At 39.4% G+C, this 19,496-nt stretch overlaps 1 long non-coding RNA gene across 3 annotated transcripts in view; it reads left to right on the plus strand.

Moving 5' to 3' along the window:
* LOC311445139 overlaps positions 1 to 19,496 on the plus strand; it is a 91,125-nt gene that overhangs the window by 48,875 nt on the left and 22,754 nt on the right. For 2 of the 3 annotated variants that reach the window (XR_014698232.1, XR_014698233.1), the window contains exon 2: positions 18,995 to 19,116. This is a non-coding gene — a long non-coding RNA (uncharacterized lncRNA). Of the gene's footprint in view, positions 1 to 16,207; positions 16,323 to 18,994; positions 19,117 to 19,496 lie in introns of those variants that run through there. The other variant, XR_014698234.1, reaches the window with a different exon arrangement.

Genomic DNA, 19,496 nt, shown 5'->3' on the forward strand with positions numbered 1-19,496 from the left:
CCACGTCATGTTAAGTCTCAACTGGTCTGTTTTCCCCTGTCAAGCTTATATCATGCCTTGAACTGTAACTAATATGACACAAATGACAAAAATTGACAGGACACATCACAACAAAATGTGTCAGCCTTGGAATATCCAAAAGACAGTTCCCTGAGCAAAGAAGTGATTCCACCTGGCCCCCAGATCCTTTCTCAGCTTCCCCTCCTACACAGATGAGTTCACAGTTCTCAGCTTGCCTGGCAATAGGTCTGAAAAACTAAGCAATTTTTTTCTGATTCCATGTCAGATCAGAAGTCTTGTCCTGTGTATCACTTACTAAACATCCATTATTACAACTGTTCTGTAGGCAAGTTCCTGCAGCCTTGTTTATGTGTGCCCTCATTTCTAACTCCTAGATTTTGTCTAGTTGATGACTCCTGATATCAAACCATCTTCAGTCCAACATCACATCTGCACTCCTCATTCTTCATCAGCATTAATGAAATACCCACTACTGCTACATTCCTTTGGGCTTTTTTTTTTTTTTTTCTTGCCCTTGTAGTAAATGAATTAGATTGTGAAGAGATAAATAAGATCTTCACTTGGTTTTGGCTGACATTCTGCAAAAGCTACATTCTTAAGCTGAAGGTTACAGCTGTGTCCTTAATAAGAAATACTGTCAGAGTAGACAGTGGGACAAGTATGAGACGTTTTCTGCTAAATATATTTGAGAAGGGGAAAGATTTTTCTTTAATCACACTAATGATGTTCTCATGGCCAAGAAATATGTGAAAGAGGCAGTTGCTCCAGTAATGATTCTGTCCCTGGGATAAGTCACTTTAAGGCTCATGTTGGTGAGTGAACATCTTTTAACAGCACTATTTTATATACTGGCCTACCTCTACTGAAATCATGTTTTGATTATAAGATGGCCATATTTCAGAATTATTACAGGAACTTGCATTTGTTTGTCTAAATGTCATGGGTAGACAACAGCTTAAGAATTTTAACAAGAAAGAGACATGATGTGCATGAGTGATTGCACATGTGAAATAACTCCTTTCCCTGTTCTTGGAGAATTCATGAATCAAAGTCAATTGATTCCTTTCTCATATATATTTTTTTCACTACATAAAGAAAACATTCTAGCTTTATGAAGTGGCTGCTTTATGAAGTGGCTGCCTTATTGATTTGTCACAGATGTTGCTGAATCAGCTATCTCATTAATGTTGCTTTTTTACAGAGCAAAAATAAAGAGGTATGATTGAATCCAGATAGTGCATTCACAACCTCATCCAGCAATTGAGACTTGCTATAGCTGTACACTGCCTCTTGTCCTGGTTTGGCTTCAGAAACACAGAAGGTTGGGCAGTTGTGTTACTTTGCTTCTCTGAAAGAACTGATTCAAACAAGTGATACAGTGGGAAAGTGCAGCCAATGTATTTGCCTTAAAATTATTGAAGTGAACTAGTTATACAGTTAACAAATAACATTAAGCGTTATACTTTCTTGAAGTGAATTGGAAAATTTTAGATGTTTTTAATGATTTTTTATGGAAAAAAAAATCTGTGACAATCTTCATTTCAAACTGAACTTCAGAAATTTTCAATTAAGTACTCTTGAAAGTATAAAATGGGGATCTGGAAACAAAAAAAAAAATAAAAATCAAATGCAATTGTGAATAACAGTAGATAATATACAATGGCTTTGGCCTGGGCAGGAGGAGACTTAAAACCAACAGAGCCATCTGACATGAGCTCAGTGAATGCATGGATCAGCCTGAAAGACTGTTGGAGTGTGTGTCTGTGCATAATTGTGTTGGTGCACAGTTCACAAACACTTCTCATTGTAGCATTGTGGGAAGAGAACTGCAGTTAATAATTTTGACTGCTAGAGCCTGGAAGTCAAGCTAAGAGAAATGAGAATCAAACTGGAAAAAAAAAAAAAGAAAAAAAAAAGAGAGAAAAAAAAAAGAGAGCAAACGTATTAAAACATAAAACACAAATCTTTTTTTATTTATTTATTTTTTTTTTTAAGGCTTTAGCAGGACTTTTCTTAAAACATCAAGAGTGAAAGGAGCAAAATACCATTTGTGATGAGAGTAAAAACTCATCTGTGACAGAAAGTGAAGTCATATTTCAGACCTGCCTAATTTGCTCTGGTGCTTTGCTTCCATGTGTCCACAGCTGGGCCATAATTGCCACAGAGATTTTTCTCTTCTGTGTTAGGTAGTTTCTCTTCTCTTGTAGCAATATACACATTTTCCATGAGGGAAAATTTTTCATCCCACAGTGCTTTCACTGCATGCCAAAGAGCTTTTTTTTCTTTTTGAATCTTCCGATCATTCTCCATGACAGCTATGTATTCTTCCCAGAGAATAAGTTCACTGCTTGAGATGGCCATCTCTTCATCCCAGAAAATCATGTCCTTCTTCCAGAAAGCCTTATGGTCCTTCCAGAAAACCTTATTTTTTTCCTGTAGGACTTTGTTCTTCTCATACATGACTTTATTCTTTCCTTGAATATCTTGATTCTGTTTTAGGAAAGCCTTGACTGCTTCCTGGCCAGCCTTATTCCTTTCTTCAAGAGCCTTGATCAGCTCCTCAGCAGCTTTCATTTGCTCACAGATCTCTTCAAGCTTTTCCTGAATGCTACTTACTTGTTCCTGGAAAACCTTTTTTTTCCATCTGGACGACTCTACTTTTCTGTAGGAAGTCCTTGCTCTCTTCTGAAATGTTCTTGATCTCTTCCATGAAAGCTTTGTTCTTTTCCTGGAAGATGTTAATTTCCTTCCATAAGGCTTTGGCTTTGCTCTCCTCCTGAAAGACTCTAATCTCCTCATGGAGATTCTTATTTGCTTTGCAGAAGGCTTTGGTTTCCTCCTTGAAGTCTATTTTCTCTTCCTCCAAAATCCTGCAACGCTGCTTCTTGTGGAAATGGGACAGTTTTGCCTGGGAGTTCTTATGCTGTTTCTTTTAACAGTAGAATGCTGGTATCTCACTACTTTGTTTTATTTCTTCCATCCTTTGCTTACTTGTTTGCTTTCTTTCCTTTGGATTATAACTGAAGCTGTAGAACCTAGAAACTTGGATCTGAGAGGGTGAAAAAATGAACTCTTCAAGCTCCAGTGCACTGCTGTGCAGGATGCTGACTGCTTCTCCCAGAGATACAGGGAAGGTTTTTATGCAAAGACACTTTGGATACCTAAAACAAACTCAGGGAATACAAAAGCATGCAGCATTACAAGTAAGTTCCATGGGCTGTAGTTGTGTTAAGAAACTATCCAATAAAGCTAACCAGGTCATTTCACAAATGCAGCATGAGTCAGGTTATTAAAAACTAGAACCACATGATTTTCCAAAGTGATAAATTTTTTGGGTACCTCTATTTTCAGAATCTAATGTGATGTACTTAAAGGAGCTTATTTTACAGCCGGGCATTCACAATCACTAGTCACAATCATTTTGGAAGATAATTACTGCTTTGTTCATCACAAACTCTTTACTGGATGGATCGCTGACAGCTGTGCTGCTGTTTGTGTAGTCAGATTTGTTGAGTGGTTACTGCCCAGTGTATGCCTTAATTTTAAAGAAAATTGTAACTAACACAAATAATTGTGCTGTTTACATCTGTACTTCTAGCTTAATAGTAACTTGGGTGTAGCACAATGGGAAGAACAGTAATTTTCCTATGGATTATGTTCTGTGAGAAAAATCTGAATTCTTTGTACAGGCTTTTACACTTGATTTGTCAGTTTTAATAATTATATCATAAAAAAAAAGTTTCTTTTTTTGCTTGTCCTGGTTTTAGCTAGCATAGATTAATTTTAATTAGGTTAATTTTCCTCCTAGTAGCTGGTAGGGTGCTATGTTTTGGATTAGGATGAGAAGAGTGCTGATAACATGCTGGCATTTTAGTTGTTGCAGAGCAGTGCTTACACCAAACCAAGGACTTTTCAGCTTCTCACTCTGTCCTGCCAGCAGGCAGGCTGGGGGTGCAGCAGGAGCTTGGAGGGGACAGACCCAGGACAGCTGACCCAAAGTGACCAAAGGGGTATTCCATACCATCTGGGGTCATGCTAAACAATATAGAGGGGTGGCTAGCTGGGGTGGGGGACCGGCTGCTCAGGGATAGGCTGGGCATTGGTCAGCGGGTGGTGAGCAATTGCATTGTGCATCACTTGCTTTGTTCACATTATTATTATTGTTATTGCTATTGTTATTATTTTACTTTCTATCCTAATAAACTGTCTCTACCTGAACTCACAGGCTTCAGTTTCTAATTTCTAATTTCTCTCCCTCATCCCAGAGAGGGCTGGGAGAGGGTGAGCGAACAGCTGTGTGGTTTAGCTGCCGGCCACGTTAAACCACAACACTGCTTTAGACATTATCTTGTAAGATTTATGAATTAATAATTACACTGAATACATTAACTCTTCCAGCTAATGCCCTTTTTTCACCTCATACGCTATTTCTGTTAGCATATGTGAGTGCATGTACTTGTTGGATACACTTGGCAACTTTTGTTTGCTGTCATAGTATGGTAGTACAGAGGTGCAATCCTTGTAATCTCTGTAATTTACACTTCAGCTACTTATTTTGCTACTTATTTTTATACTGTGTTGTTAGAAAGTGAAACATCTCCAGTAATAAATTGTTTGCAAGGGATAAACAACTCACTTATAAAGTGTCGTATATTATGTCGTAATTTATATGTATTATAAGAAATGTGAGGAAAATCTGCCTTTGTCAATGAGCAGTGAACATCTCAGATATATCTATGAACTCTGTTTCTAGGAAGAGAGCGTGAACACCAGGCAGATTTACCATCGGTCTCTGTTGCACCCACAGAGATATTGCAGCTGCGTTTCGGAGTATACTTCCCTATGAAGTATACTTCCTATGAAGATGTGCCATGACACCAGAATGGATGAATTTATTACCAGGTTACTTTTTGCACTGTCTCTCAGCACCTTCTGCTGCCATATTTCAATAATTAGCTCTTAAAACATACTTTGGAACCCATTTTTTTTGTAGCTTAATTTTCTTGTGAGCTTTACCTATAAATCAAATCTTTAGTATTAAACTATGAGAAAATATTTTCTGTATTGTAACTAACCTGCTTTTTTTTTTTTTTTTTTTCCTCTCTCTTTTGTCACACTGAAGACTCTTACACTGTCTTTGTTAGCAAGTTTTGCACCCTACAGGTGAGATCTGAAACCATCACAGCTGGTTCTAGAGTGCAGGGTAGCTTGCTCATCATTTGCTACTTATGAGGTCACACTGTATGGGTTTAGCTTCAGATATACAAAGGTAGACTTTCAACCTCAGTCAATCCTTCCAAAACATGTGTTCCTTCACTATTTAAAGCAGTTAAAAACTGAATTTCTTTCTAAAGGGAGAGTTTGGTTTCAGCAGTGGTTACTGATTTGCTGAAGTTTACCAAATCTTGTTGCTTGGGATGTGCAGGAGGAAAAGCTCTTACTAAATTTTGTCATGTCTGACTATAAGAGTTCTTTTGCTGGTTGCTCTCAGTTATTGTGATTATTTTTTTTTTATTTGCTTGTCATTTATAATTTTGATTATGCAGAGTTCCAAATGAGGATTTGTAATGCTTTTTTTTTCCTCCCAGGCCATCTAGGCCATGAAATCTTTTTGATTTCTGGCCTAGAGATGAACAAAACTGTCCCTTCTTTTTACTGTAGTAACTTAATTTCCTGTGTTTTACATTCTAGCTTTCCAGATTTTATATTGTAACATTTACTGGGGTTAAGTACTCTTAACTCATTCTTGCATTTTCCGGCATAGTTCTTGTATCTTCTTCACGTCCAGTCAAATTGTCACTACTTTCAACAACAAAGGCACTTTGAACAAGTGCAACAAAGCTAATTAGACATGCAGATAAGAGGATTAAAACCAGGAAAACGTGGCTACCCAGTCAGAGGTCTGAGTTCTAGCCCACCTACTGAATGAGCACCACTCTGTATGGAGTGCATTGCCTTTTATCATCAACATTAAAGGAGAAGGTCTTGTCTCCTGCAGAATAGCTACCAGTCAACACAAATCTTACTGCATTGTATGCAGTATTCTGTGAATCTAGGGATGATCTTTTGCTGCTGTTATATTTATTTTCCTTCTTCCTTATAACTCACCAACAACTGATGAAAAACTCTGTTAGGTCTTCCTGAAAATAAACATTGGAGGACTGATATAATGCTCACCATTATTATTATTTTTTTTTTCTAAATGAAACTTCAGAATCTCATTTCCATGACTCTCTCCCAGCAGCTTGAAGAAATCCGTTAGAAACTTGTAGTCTGGAAGTAATTTGTATTTTCCCGTATAAGGTGGAGAAACACTTCTGAAGGAAATAAATGAGTGTTATTTATTAATTTATTTTGCAGTGCATGTATGCAGGGTGAGTTTCAGCATAATAAATAAAATAAAAACTGCTAAATGGTATATGATGATATTAGAGAATCCTCTTGTTGGTAATTCTTCACAATCTTCTCCAAAGTATTGAGTCTTTAATTCTAGTACCAATCTAATTTTTGAAGTTGGCCCTGCTTTGAGAATAGGATCGGGCCAGATGACCTCTAAAGGTCCCAGCCTAAGTTATTTAATGATTCTAATCTTGGTTTTAAATATACTCCAGTGTGTTACTGCAGAAATATTTTGTACCCATCAAAGACATGTTGATCCTGAAAATGTTGTTGCTTTGGCAGCTATCAGCACAGAGGTTTCAGAGCAACTTTCAGATGAAGTCATCACCCTTGACATCTGCATCACCTGAAGCTAACGTGAATGAACAAACACTTAAAACTTTTTTTTTTTTTTAACTTTTTCAGTCCTCCATCAAACCTGCAAAAGTCACAGTAAGATATAATGATAGATCTCCTCAGTGACAACAAATCATCTGCTTTTTCAGTTGATCTGTTGTCATGGTTGCCTCCATGATGTGAAACGTATAATTTATAAAGGGAATTGGAAGTACTTCAAGCATAGTTCCTTACTGTCAGTATTGATGTATCAACCTGTATCTAAATAATACACTTTTGTCTAAATAGGATTTAGGGTTTGATGTAGGAATTACTAAATGCTTTTTTTATGGTTTACAACAACCAACTTCTTCATGAGGGGAGTGGAGGGGCAGGCACTGAGCTCTGCTCTGGGGACGGGACCTGAGGGAACAGCATGGATCTGGAACAGGGGAGGGTCAGGCTGGATATCAGGAAAAGGTTCTGCACCCAGAGGGTGGTTGGGGTCTGACACAGCTCCCTGGGGCAGCACCGAGACTGCTGGAGGTGAAGGAGTGTTTGGACTACACTCTCAAATGTAGGGTCTGATTTTGGGGTGGTTCTGTGTGAAGCCAGGAGATGGGCTCAATGATCCAGCTAGGGATATTCTGTGGTTCTATGAAATGGGCCTGATACGACGATAATGATGTTTCTGCCCTTCAAATGTGTGTGTACCTACAGCTGGAATGGTGCGTTAGTGAAATGAAATCCATTTGCAACAAACAAACAAACCTCCCAGGATGCTTCAGACCTTTCTATTCTGCAAGTCATCAGTAAGAATCTTGACAGTATCTTTTGATTTGCATAAGTTTAATATGCACTGTGAGCATCCATAACTGGAGCTGGGCACATAACTATTTTTGAATTAACGGTGGAAACAGAAAGGAGAGGAAACTATCCAGATGTTTGAGAGGTGCAGGCTGCAAAATTATAAAATAGATATTCTACTTCAAAGAGAATTTTCTGTTTTCTCTCTGGAGTACTTTATCTTGTCTCCGTGTTTTTAGGTATTGGCCTCCTGATTTTAGTTTTTCCCCCCCCCCCTCTGAGTCACTGTATGCCTGTCATACCAGCAGCTTCTTCCCCAAGAATACTTGCTACCCCCTGACAAAAAGGTCAATAACAGAGAAAATGTATCCTGTTTGTTTTGCTTTTAATATACCTTGTTTTCCCTAAAACCAGAGGAACATGTTAGTACCTCTCCACCATTCCCCATGCCTCTCCTTTCATTTCACTTCTTTTCAACTCTCATGTGCATTTCAGTTCCACCCCCATTTCACTTAACACCTTTATATCTGCTTCAGGAGGTATTCTACGTGTTCTTATATGAAGGCAGTTCTCAAAACTCACTCTCCAAACTCACCTATGTGCCCTCTCGCAGCCAGCTCTGTGCATCCTGTAGGCAGTAGTAATGAACTGTTGGGTCACATCAGCTCTAGTGATGTTATATTTCAGGCTGGCGATGCTTGTGTTACATTACTGAGTGTGCCTGAGGTACTCCTTAGGGTGGTACACAGATGTAAGAGGAGGAGTGACTCTGGGAAAAGTCAATGGTATCTTCTTGCCACTTTTTCTGCTTATGCAGGCAGTTCTGGAAGGCAGCCTGTTTGGCCTGTTCTATGTTATGTATGCAGTTTTGACTCTGCTGCATAGAATTATGCAATGTCTCAGGTTGGAAGAGACCTCAAAAATCATCTAGTTCCAAACCCCTGCCACCCACCATATCAGGTTTCCCAGGGCCTCAGCTAACCTGGTCTTGAACACCTCCAGGGATGAGCCATCCACAACCTCTCTGGGTAACCTGCTCCAGTGCCTCACCACTCGCTGAGTGAAGATTTTACTCCTAATCTCTAATCTAAATCTCCCTCTTTTAGTTTAAAGCTATTCCTGCTTGTCCTGTCATTATCTGATTGAGAACAGCGTCACTCTATCTTTTTTATAAGCCCCCTTTAAGTACTGAAAAGCCGCAATGAGGTCCCTCTGGAGCCTTCTCTTTGTGTAGACTGAACAGCCCCAGCTCTCTCAGCCTTTTTTTTAGGAGTGTACTCCAGCCCTTTTATTATATTTGTGGCCCTCCTCTGGGTGCATCCTAACTGGCGACATCCTTCTTGTGCTGGGGGCTCCAGACCCAGATACAGTACTCCATGTGGGGCCTCACGAGGGCACAGCAGACATGAGACTGGAAGTCCAGAAGCAAATTTTCCATGGGGTTGCAATAACTGGAAATCTGTTTCTTCTGAAATAACCCATGGCTTTATCAGATCTCACTAGGGACCTTAGTCAGATGTCTTCTGCCTTACCCTGTTTTGGGATGTTGAGAATGGGACCTTTGCCATTATAATATGGCAATATTTAGTATTGCACAAGAGACACAGCCCACAAACTGACATGACTGCAATTCTTTTAGAACCTGCAGGCAACTACACAAAATGTCAAGGACTCATTTAGAGTGAGAAAGATTAAAAAAAAGATAGCATGATAAAATAGATGTAGGCAAGCTTAGTACATATATTTCATTTTACAGTGTTCACTAAATGCATAGCATTAGGATTCATGTGAGATATATTCAGAAAGAAAAATTGCCAGAATATTTTTTCAAACAGAAACAATCTGAGAGGCAGGGAGGGTTCAGAAACTGGAAATGGTGGAGATAACATTGCCTTCCTCGTGTAACAACATCCCCTCCTTCTCTACTACCATGCTGTGCAGTCGTTGTGTCTTGGCACTGCCTTTCAGGAAGATCGTAGGTTTCAGGTCTGTCCTTTCCATGAAATGAAATGAACCTGTTCATTTAACTCAGCTTGTTTCCCTGATTGCAAATTCAGTATGGATACAGACACTTCCTGATGGTTTTTGAATGTGGTGGAGGAGGAGAGGTTCACGAGGCTTTCTGTGGTTCCCTGCTTCATGTCACAAAAACGAGCATCAGCATTCACAGAAATATGGATGTGTGTTGTAAAGAGCCTTTGCTCTTGTGGTGTGGCAGGGAACTGGGGGAAGTTATGGACATGTATGGTTGTTTTTATAAATGGAAAATTAGTTAGGGATGTGTTTGGTGCACGAACTTGTTTTGTCTGCCAGGACATGGCTGTTCCCCTAAGTTTTGTAGTGCAGTGTGCTAATGCAGTGCTGTTCCACTCTGAGGAATAGCAGCTTGCATCAGTGACAGTACCAAATCACTCTCTATAGATAGCTCAAACTGTGCTGTAAAATGGCATTACTTGCTCTCCAGGTATTTGTTTTAGGTCACCATTTGTTCTGCTTTTTCCTCCACAGGAGTCATTATTGGCTTTCTTACAATGCATAAAAACCATCAAGAAAACAGTGTTTGTAAGATTACATTAAGGCCTTTAGATTAATGAACAGTTTTATTCAGTGTCCTTTAGAAAAGAATAAGCTAAAATGCCTCCTTGCGTAAGACAATCTGCACCTCAACCAGTGCGGATAGGTAGTTCCTAAGCAGGTTCTCCCAGCTCAGATCTTAGGACTTCTCCCTCGTGTGCCCTGTGCTCTGTGTGCTTTCTTAGTGCTTTTCAAAGGGATACATAAGTATGATGCAGCAGCAAAATGGGTTGAAAAGCTTTGTATAAGGAATAAAGGTTAATTATCAAGGTAGACTTTCTCCCATGTAAGTGTTGGAGAGAGAGACCAACTCTGTTTCAAATTTAACAACAAATATCTCTCAGCAGATTTTTTTTCCTCCTTTTTATTTCCCTTCCTCTTTCACATTTTCTTTTGTGGTGCAAGAATGTGCAAAATAGGCTTCTCACTACTGGTAGGCAAAGCTTTTGGTGGTCAGAAGCTATTCTAGTCCTCTGAATCATGCTTTTTTTCAGGTTTAAGTAAAGAACACAATTTCTCAGGGTGTTGTTTAAACCTTCAGGCTACATAGCAGTGTTCTCTTTGTTGTATCTGAGATCTTCCACTTTTTCTTTTCCTTCCTTTGTCTTCTGTGCTCAGATTGTTCTTTGCTATCACATCTTCCCATTTATTAATTCCTCCCCATGTACCTATTTATCAGTCTAGTCCCCACAGCACCTCAGTCACAGTGGTTTGTGTTTGTCCTCCTGTGCCTGTGGAAAGGGTCTCAGCCAAAAGAGATGGGAGGGGTTCTGCTGGGAAATGGAAATGCTGTTTGTAAATAGTGTGAGAGAATGGATTTCTGTGGGCGTGCTCCATGTATCATTTTAAAAGTGTCTGTCCCAGATAGCTATCTGTCAGACAGTACAGCAGCTAGTAAAATATCTGCAGTAACTTCTGTGGAAAAGTTATCAAAATTACTTGTCATGGTCACGTTAGGAAGTTAAAATGTGTAGGCTGAAATGTACCCCCAAACTAATCCTTAAACACTGACAAACCCGAACAGTTCACATACTTGTTAATTGCTTATCATTTCTTCCTCAGAGAGGATACAATTAATATATAAAAGGTGAGCATGTTAAGGTCTAACCAAACCACTGATATTTTAAGACTGGAAATAAAAATAGGAAAAAATACAAAAACTTAAAGCTTTATTCCATGTCCTTCCTACACGTTACCTGCATTAAATGCATTAGCTGCCTTTGCAGACTGGTGATGTCTTTGGAAATGGTCTGACTGCTTTTAAAGGCAGAAAGGACGAGGCCAAGAAAAGCAGGTACTGCCTGCCTCCCCACTCCCTGTTCCTGGCTGGACAGTCCCAGTGCTTGGCTTTCTTCCCTAGGCAGTTCAACCCTAGCCCTGCACTTCTGCACAAGACTGTGAGTGCCCATCTACATTCAGGCAGTCAGGCACCTCACCTGGCTACTGTGGGTCTCTGTGCCCCATTATAGGTCCTGCCCTCAGCTCCTAGTCCCACAATGTCCCTCCTTCTCCTTTCCTCCTCCTTATAGGACCCTTTCTAATTCTCTCTTCTATCTCTGTCTTAGCAAGTGTTTGTTGTTGTTTTGTTAGGTTTTGTTTTTTCTTCCATCTTCCAGCAAGATGCTTCATCAGAATGTGATAGATGTTAGCTGGATGATCTCTGAGCTCTAATGATCCCTTGTGACCCATGCCGTGACCAACCAGGCCAGCCATTCCAGCGCATGTGGTGACTCCTATAGAGACAAACTTATACCATTGTTCAGAATTTATAAGCCATAGGGATAGATACATCTAGCGACTCATACATATGTAGCCTGAAACCAAAGCTGTGCTCGCTGTACTTTGAAAGCACCTTTCTTGCAAGCAGTGACTTTGGTTTATTAAGAAGATAATGCAGCATTTAACTAAGTTCATGTTGGACTGGCCACTGCGTTGGTTTCTTTATTTTCTATCTCAGAGCCAGAATAATACTGCCTCGGAGCCATGCAGTCCACCACAGACGTTTCATCATGAGATATTTTTTTCCAGGGCTTCTTGGCATAGCAACATAATGTTCCAAAAGGCTTGGTCACCATCATATTTTTATGAGCCAGAGTTATACAATGCTATGTTAAATACTTCAGAAGAAATTAGAAGTTAATTCAGTGGCACCGATCATTACCTTATTCTGGTATGTGATTAAAGAGATGCTGTCAGAGTGGGTAGCACAAAAAATAACTTAGTTTGACAAGTATTTCAATTAGCAGCTCTTTTCTTGGATATTCTACTCCTGCTTCTTTGACTTCTAATTCCTGAGACAAAACACAAGATTAACTCACAACAGATTTCTTCTTGGTCTTATTTCAGTCAGACCTTCAGAAAGATGCAAACTGCCTGATGGTGATGCATCAGAAAATGAGATTCACAGGTAGTTGTTTGCCTCTTAATTTTCGTTTTATGTTTAAATGACTGCTGCCATTTCTGCCATGCTGGAGGTCTGCTTTCGCATGAAGCTCACAGAGCTGGATCCTTTGCAATGACATCTTCTCAGGTCCTGCTTTCCATTTCAACTGGCAGCAAGTGACTCCTGCTGGCCCAGCATGCAGAAAAAGAGCAGATGAAAATGCAGCGAGTGGCACTGGGTGTAGATGTTATTTCTGCCTCTTTTTTGTTTGTTTGTTTGTTTCCATTTTCTCAGTGTCTCCACTTCTGGAGTAAAGTGAACAGTTACATCACTGCTGGAAACTGTTATGACTCAGACAAGGATCCATAGGAGAAACTAAAGTAACCAGGAGAAGAAATTAGTCTGCTTATAATAAAAGCCATTAAAACTAGCTAGCCTTTTCATATTGTCTGTCAAAATATGAACATCACAGGCCACAATTGGAGGGAATGAGAAAAGAAGGTGGCTAAAATAGAAAATGCTGAAAAGGTCAAAATTGGATGTTTACATGGAGGGTATATGACACATTCAGACTTCTAAAGCTCATGCTTGTTGGAGGCAAGTGCAATACAAAAAAGCTGAGAGGAATTTGTTATTCACTCTCATGCTGCCTGTAATTGTGATGGGAATCATCCATGACAGTGAGCTAGAACTCTTTTTCTGCAGTCTTGTTTTGATTGTAATCTTGCTCTCTGCTTTGAATGCTATAAGGAATTCATGTGCACAGAGGAGCAGGATGAGAAGGAAATCCTTGTTCTGAGAGGAAAACTCAGAGCACCATAGACAACACTGTCAGTGCAGACTTCCTTTTCTTGTTTGTAAATATAGAAAAGCTGAGCTTGGGTCTTCTTCTGATATACAGTCTGAATTTAAAATAAAATAAAATAAAAGCTGTGGTAATCATACAGAGTCACTGCTGGGTAGTCCAGACTCCATCTTATCCCAGAAACAGTCACTAATACTAGTTCTAGTATGGCCATACTTCTGTCATTGATAATATAGCTCTTTTTTTTTTTTTTCTTCTTCCAGATGATAAGCTTGAGAGGTGTTCTGTAAAGAAAACCGACACTTTGTTAACTATGCAGTTGATGTGCACAGCTCATTTTTTTCAGTGTAAAGGTAGTATTGAATGGTATTAAAGGAGGTAGATTGGACAAGTACGTCTCTTCTGCACTCTTCTGCTACGGCGTATTTGTTTATATATTAAAAAAACAAACAAACAACAAAACCACTTCTTATATCATACTACGTTGCTTGTTCAGATCTGAGAAGCAAGATAAAGTGCTGCTTTCTCCTGTCCCTTACAGATATTGCTGCATGGATGAATTTCTAATGGGTTTGTGGGGAATTATTTTCACTTTTTTTTTTTTTTTTTTGATCGATTTTCTAAAGGAGATGTTTCCCAGTGAGGTATGCCTTTGTACCGTGTTCCCAGGGCACAGTGTTGGCAGCAGGGCATGTGTGAGGAGAGGCCAGGGCTGCCCAGTGCCAGTCCCAACCCATCCCAGCCAGCTCCAGGCTCCGCCGCAGGCCACAGAGTCCCTTGGTGCTGCCAGTAGGAAACCTGTCATTACCCAAATTTGTTTTGATCAGCAATAAATCTCCCTTCACTTGGCACTCTTTAGACTCTTTAGTATAGAGGAGCAGATTGAGAGGAAAGAGACAGACCCTACTGTACACCTTCACAGTGCTACATGGGTGGAGGACAAGGGACAACAGACATAAATTGAAAAAACGAGATATTTCACCTGGGTTCAGTTCTTCAGTGAAGAACTTTTTCACTGTTAGGATAGTAAGGCATTGGAAGAAGTTGCCTAAAGAGGGAGGCAGGCTGTGTGGCCTTGGAGGTTTTTAGACCTGGCTGGCTAAAGCCTTGAGTCAGCTAGTCTGAGCTGAGCAGGAAGAGGAGCTGGAGGCTTCCAGTTTGAGGTACTGTACGGCGCATGAAACTAGGAAGGAACTGATTTTTCTTGTTGTTTCTGTTTGTAGTTGTTTTGTTTTTATTTATTTTTTATTTTTTTTATTTGTCTTGTCTTCCACTTGCCATGTGTATTTCTATAAAGAAATCTGATCAAATTGCTGGCTAAAATATCATGTGGATTGCATTCAACTGTTTTCAGTAACAGCAACTCTTTTTCCCCATGTCTTTACAAAATTGTGCACAGCATCTTGAGACAGATAAAATAAGAGCTACATGTTATTGTCAAGATTAATGATGTCTGAGGTTCCTTCATTAGGGAGCCGTTTGTTGAATGGGACATTTCACTCTTGTGCTTCTGTCAGTGAGCTCTCATCTGCAACTTCTAAGCTGGGGACCAGAGGGCTGTGCATTTGTCTCACTTGTATCCTCCAAACCCCTGATATAAGAGCATAGTTATTGTACTTTATACGTAAACTTTGAAGTGAAAAGCTCTTGTTTTCTTTTTCTTTTTTTTTTTTTCACTTTTTTATTTTATTTTATTTTATTCCTACCACTGCTGTTTTACCTCACTTACAAATTATGCACTGCACTGTTTGCCCTCTTGAAATTGTCTGTTTTTTTTTGATTCTTATGCTTTCTACTTTTTTTTTTTTTTTTTTCAGCACTGCTTTAGGTCACTTTGTATGGTACATGACTCTGAGTGCTATTTATGGGGTTTGATTTATTGCCTTATTCTCTCAAATCTAGCCATTCTATTTATGTATTTTGTTTTGCTCTCTCAGAACCACATTTTCCCTGCAAAGTTGCCTATGTTGTTTTTGAAAGTCTTTTCTGAAAAAGATGTACCTCACATATAGTCCTCAGTATCTTTTTAAAAGAGAGAAACAATTTAGCTAAGCAAATCTTTGCATTTTTCTTCTTTTCCTATTTTAAATGACATTAAAAGATGACTGTATGCAGTATTCTATTTTCACAATTTATTTCTCTGAGTTCTAAACTGTATGTTGCACAACAATAGATCTGCTCTGTTTTTGTACAACAGATGGCAGGCAGCTTAGATGGGAAAGACTGTCAGAACTGGTCAAGAAGCGTGGGATTTAGCTGCCTACAGGAAGATGTCTAATGGAGCTGGCTAATACAACACAGGACTTGATAGAGACCATGCACCAGATTAAGGCAGGTTGTCTGAAATGGTATTAGACACATATATTTAAGAAAAGGAATGTCCCAATTGTGCTGTGTCAGTCTCACTCTCTGAACTAAATTACACAGGTAGAGATTCAAGCTGTCCAAGGAGAAAGGGATCCCAATGTATTTCCTTTCTATGTATCTGCAAACTATGCTTTTCTAGCAATGAGGCTGTGTCGTCTGCTGCTGTTCTGTTGTTTGGAGCCTATGTCCACAACTGGGTAACAGCAGATTGGTGAGTCTTTGTGAAGTTCAAGAACTGGAAAGTGTTAAGGTTAAGGTGGGAGAAATTCCTCTGTTCCTGACCCAAATGTGCTTCAAACTAAGCTGAGGTTTGTGGACCAATCCACCCATATTTTAAGTGCTTGTGATTCCATTGTCTCTAAGGCAGGTGTTTTAATTCAAAGTAGACTTGAATTTCACCCACAGGTAACACACTACTTTGGAAAAGTCTGTTTTAAAAACATAAAAAAACAAAAACAAACAAAAAACAAAACACCACTGTACACTTCCTATGTCTGCTTTAGAATCACACTGAGCATCCTCATTTAGAGTCTAAGATTAAAGTAGAATGAGTTATGAGCACTGTGTAAGATAATGAACCTGTGTAAACTACCTGCCTGAGAGGATATGTGTCCATGTGTTAATAAGGGCAATATGCAGGGACAAACTACTGTGAGTACTTTGTTTCGTTTTTTCTGTGCCTTTTTTTTTGGGCTCTGATGAGACCTTACCTAGGTCCTGGCTGTGTGGGAGCCAATTCTTCTTCCAAATTTTATGTTGTCATCTTAGCAGGAGGTTGCTCAGTAGGCTGATGTAAATAAATGATTAGGCAAGGTTTTCATGCTTTAGATTGTAGCTATGAGGCTTTACAGTTCTTTGAAATTAGCTTTATACCAGTGTAATTACTTAAGCTTTAGAGACGTTGTGCTTGATTCATGGTTAAAAACAAACCAAAAAAATGGAGACGGGTGGGGAATCAAGACATCTATGTCTTTTGTCATTTGAAAGAGCTTGGAGAATAATGTCAATTCTATTCTAATGTCACCTGCAGACATGCAGTAAGTGCTGTGCTTGCCCTGTCTACCTTGGTGTTAATGATGGGGAGCAGCAGGATGCTGCAGAAAGGGCTGAGGCACAGCTGACCTGCACTCAGAGTGCTGCTGCTGAGGGCAACTTACTTCATCTCTCAGCCCTTGTTTCTCCTCTTACCCTGTGTTCAGATGATAAACTTAAAGACAGGACAGCCTAATTCTAAAGTAAAGGCAAAACATCTAGCCCAGAGGGACCCTGACTGTGTTCAAGATTAAGTTGTACTGCAGCACAAAATGCAGTTGGGGGACAAACACTGCTGGTTTTCGTGCTCTGTTGTGGCTTGCTTTGAATGTTCCCATCTCCAAAGTGTTTTTTGAAGTGTGTGCGAACTGGGGATGCAGTCTCAGAGTGTGGGTTATGTTGGATGTAGCTGAGTGTTTTTTGTTTGTTTTTGTTTTTGCGCCTGGCAAAATATTTAAATCTCACTACCATGTTGTTGTTCTCTCAGTTGTTCATGTATCCGTTTCATTATCCAGCATCAAAAACAGCCTATTGAGCATAGAATTTGTTTCCAAGGGAATTGTTTCCTGGCCTCTAATCAAGTGGATGCTTTTAGTGCTATAATATTGGATTATTCAGTGTTGTCATATGGGTAGTCTGCAATGTTTTTCCATTGTTACAACATCAACATTTCATTAAGCTAAATGTTATTAAACAGTTTCAATTATCTGAGTCTTGCTTCTGCAGGCATTTCTAACACCTCTGTGTTAAAGCTAAACGTTTAATTTATATATTTATCTCTTTTATGTGAAAGAGGAAAGCTTCTTGTTCTAGCCAGGCAGCGGAGAACTGCTGCCAAAATATGCCAGAAAGGTTACCCTAAAGTGTGCATAGTAACTCCCTTAGTAGAACTGCTGATTTACCATACCTGTGGTATGGTTTGCAATTTAGATAAAACTAATGGTAAACATAGCAACTTGAAAGAACAGTATAGCACGATGTCTCACAGAATACCTCTGGGCAAAACAACCTGTTTAGGAAAAAAAGATTGAATAGGTTTTTGAATGATAGAAAAGTTACTGGCTGGAGTTTAGATCAGATGATTTCTTACAGGTGTTTGACACAACTAGCACAGGCACTGCAGCAGTTAGGAAGAGGAAGGAGGCAGTAAGGACTCTTCACTTGCATGTGGATTTTTGTATGCATGCTTGCATGCTGTCGTGTTTTGCTTGGACAAAGGCATGGTTTCCAGATAAACCATACCTTCCTGGTAGGTCAAGATAGGGATCAGCAGAGAAACAAGGCAGAACCCGTGGCTTTGGAGAGGAGGGGGAAACAGTCTGGCAGCTGTGGCAAGTTGGAGTGGGGCTTTATTACTGTCCCGCTGCTGCCATTGGAATTTCCACAGCCTAGAGAGCATTTGTATGAAAGATCCAATCTTATTTTATAAGTTAAAGCAAACTAGCTAACTCCCAGTTACCCTTCATCAGTTAGTAACCAATTCAGATGTTCTCCTGTTACTCTGATTAATGCTGAGATGTGTGCTTTCTGCTATACTGCCAATTCCTTTCCAAATCTCACTCAGACATAACCTTTGTCTCCTGGCTAATGATGTCTCTCTGTGTGTCTTCCTTGGTCTGTTGACTTATGCAGCCTGTCCACCTGCACTGAATCAGTGTTTCTGGGAGCCAGCACTGGGTTTCATTCTTATTTGTATTTCAGTACCCCTGGGTACCACGGAGATGAGCATCTAAGTAGAATGTTGCAAAATATCATGTCAGTCTGTATTGCTTTGAAATAATGTATGCAGTTTAAGAATTAAATAACCATTGTCATCTCTGTGATAAAGTTTAAAACTCTTTAGCTGTTTTGCAAGCAGATGAACATACATGAAGACAGACTTCTGTAGTGCTCAGAGGATTTAGACACAGTGGTTGGATGTTTTTTAATTGGATTGATTATTCAAACTGCTTAGGTGAGATTAAAAATTTCAAACAGTAGTTATATAAACATTAAATTGAATACTTTGATTTTAATAGTGTTTCAATATAGTAGACACTTTGTCTGTATTTTGCTTCAGCTCCTATGCATCCATATGACTTCAACACTGCTTATAACTGCCATAACTTTGTACTGTATGTAGGTTTTTGTTCTGTAAACAGTAAGTTAAACTTTCACAAAAGGAAGTTAAATCCTAAATACGTCCTGACAGCTCTATTAATCATATAAAAGCCATGATTTTTGTTGATGCATCTTCACAGAGAATTTTATGCATAAAGAATTGCCTGTTTTAATTTGAATACTCTTCACAGAAGAAAAACAGATCATTGAGAATAAAAGCCTGGAAAATGCAGCGAAGCTGTGCTGATGGACCAGAGCAGCCAGGCCACTGACAATCAAGGAAAGCAGCAGCAGGTTATCAGAATATTCCCAGGTAATTTACTGCACTGCAGGCATTGTAATGAGTTCCCCAGCAGAAATGGGATAAGCTGCTAAGCAGGCATACCACTGAAAATGCAAAACTGGTTCTAAAGTCAAGTAGACATTGTCATGTAAGTAGAAATCTGCTTCTTATCCCTGTACAGATTTCAAAATGAATAATAACAAAGATAAAAAAAAGGGTCAGGAAAGAAAGTGATGCCGTGTTTCTTTGTTCTGTGTCTTAAAGGGAGAACTGATTGACACAAGGTCTGTGCTTAGCTTCCAGGTTGCTGAAAGATGTTTGCGTAAGGGAAGTGCAGCTGTCATGTTATGTTCTCTCACATCGTGATCTTCCTTCATTTCTCAGTAGACATGTGTATCTTACATAGCAGG

Source organism: Aythya ferina, assembly GCF_964211825.1.
Source record: "Aythya ferina genome assembly, chromosome: 15".
Lineage (NCBI taxonomy): Eukaryota > Metazoa > Chordata > Aves > Anseriformes > Anatidae > Aythya > Aythya ferina.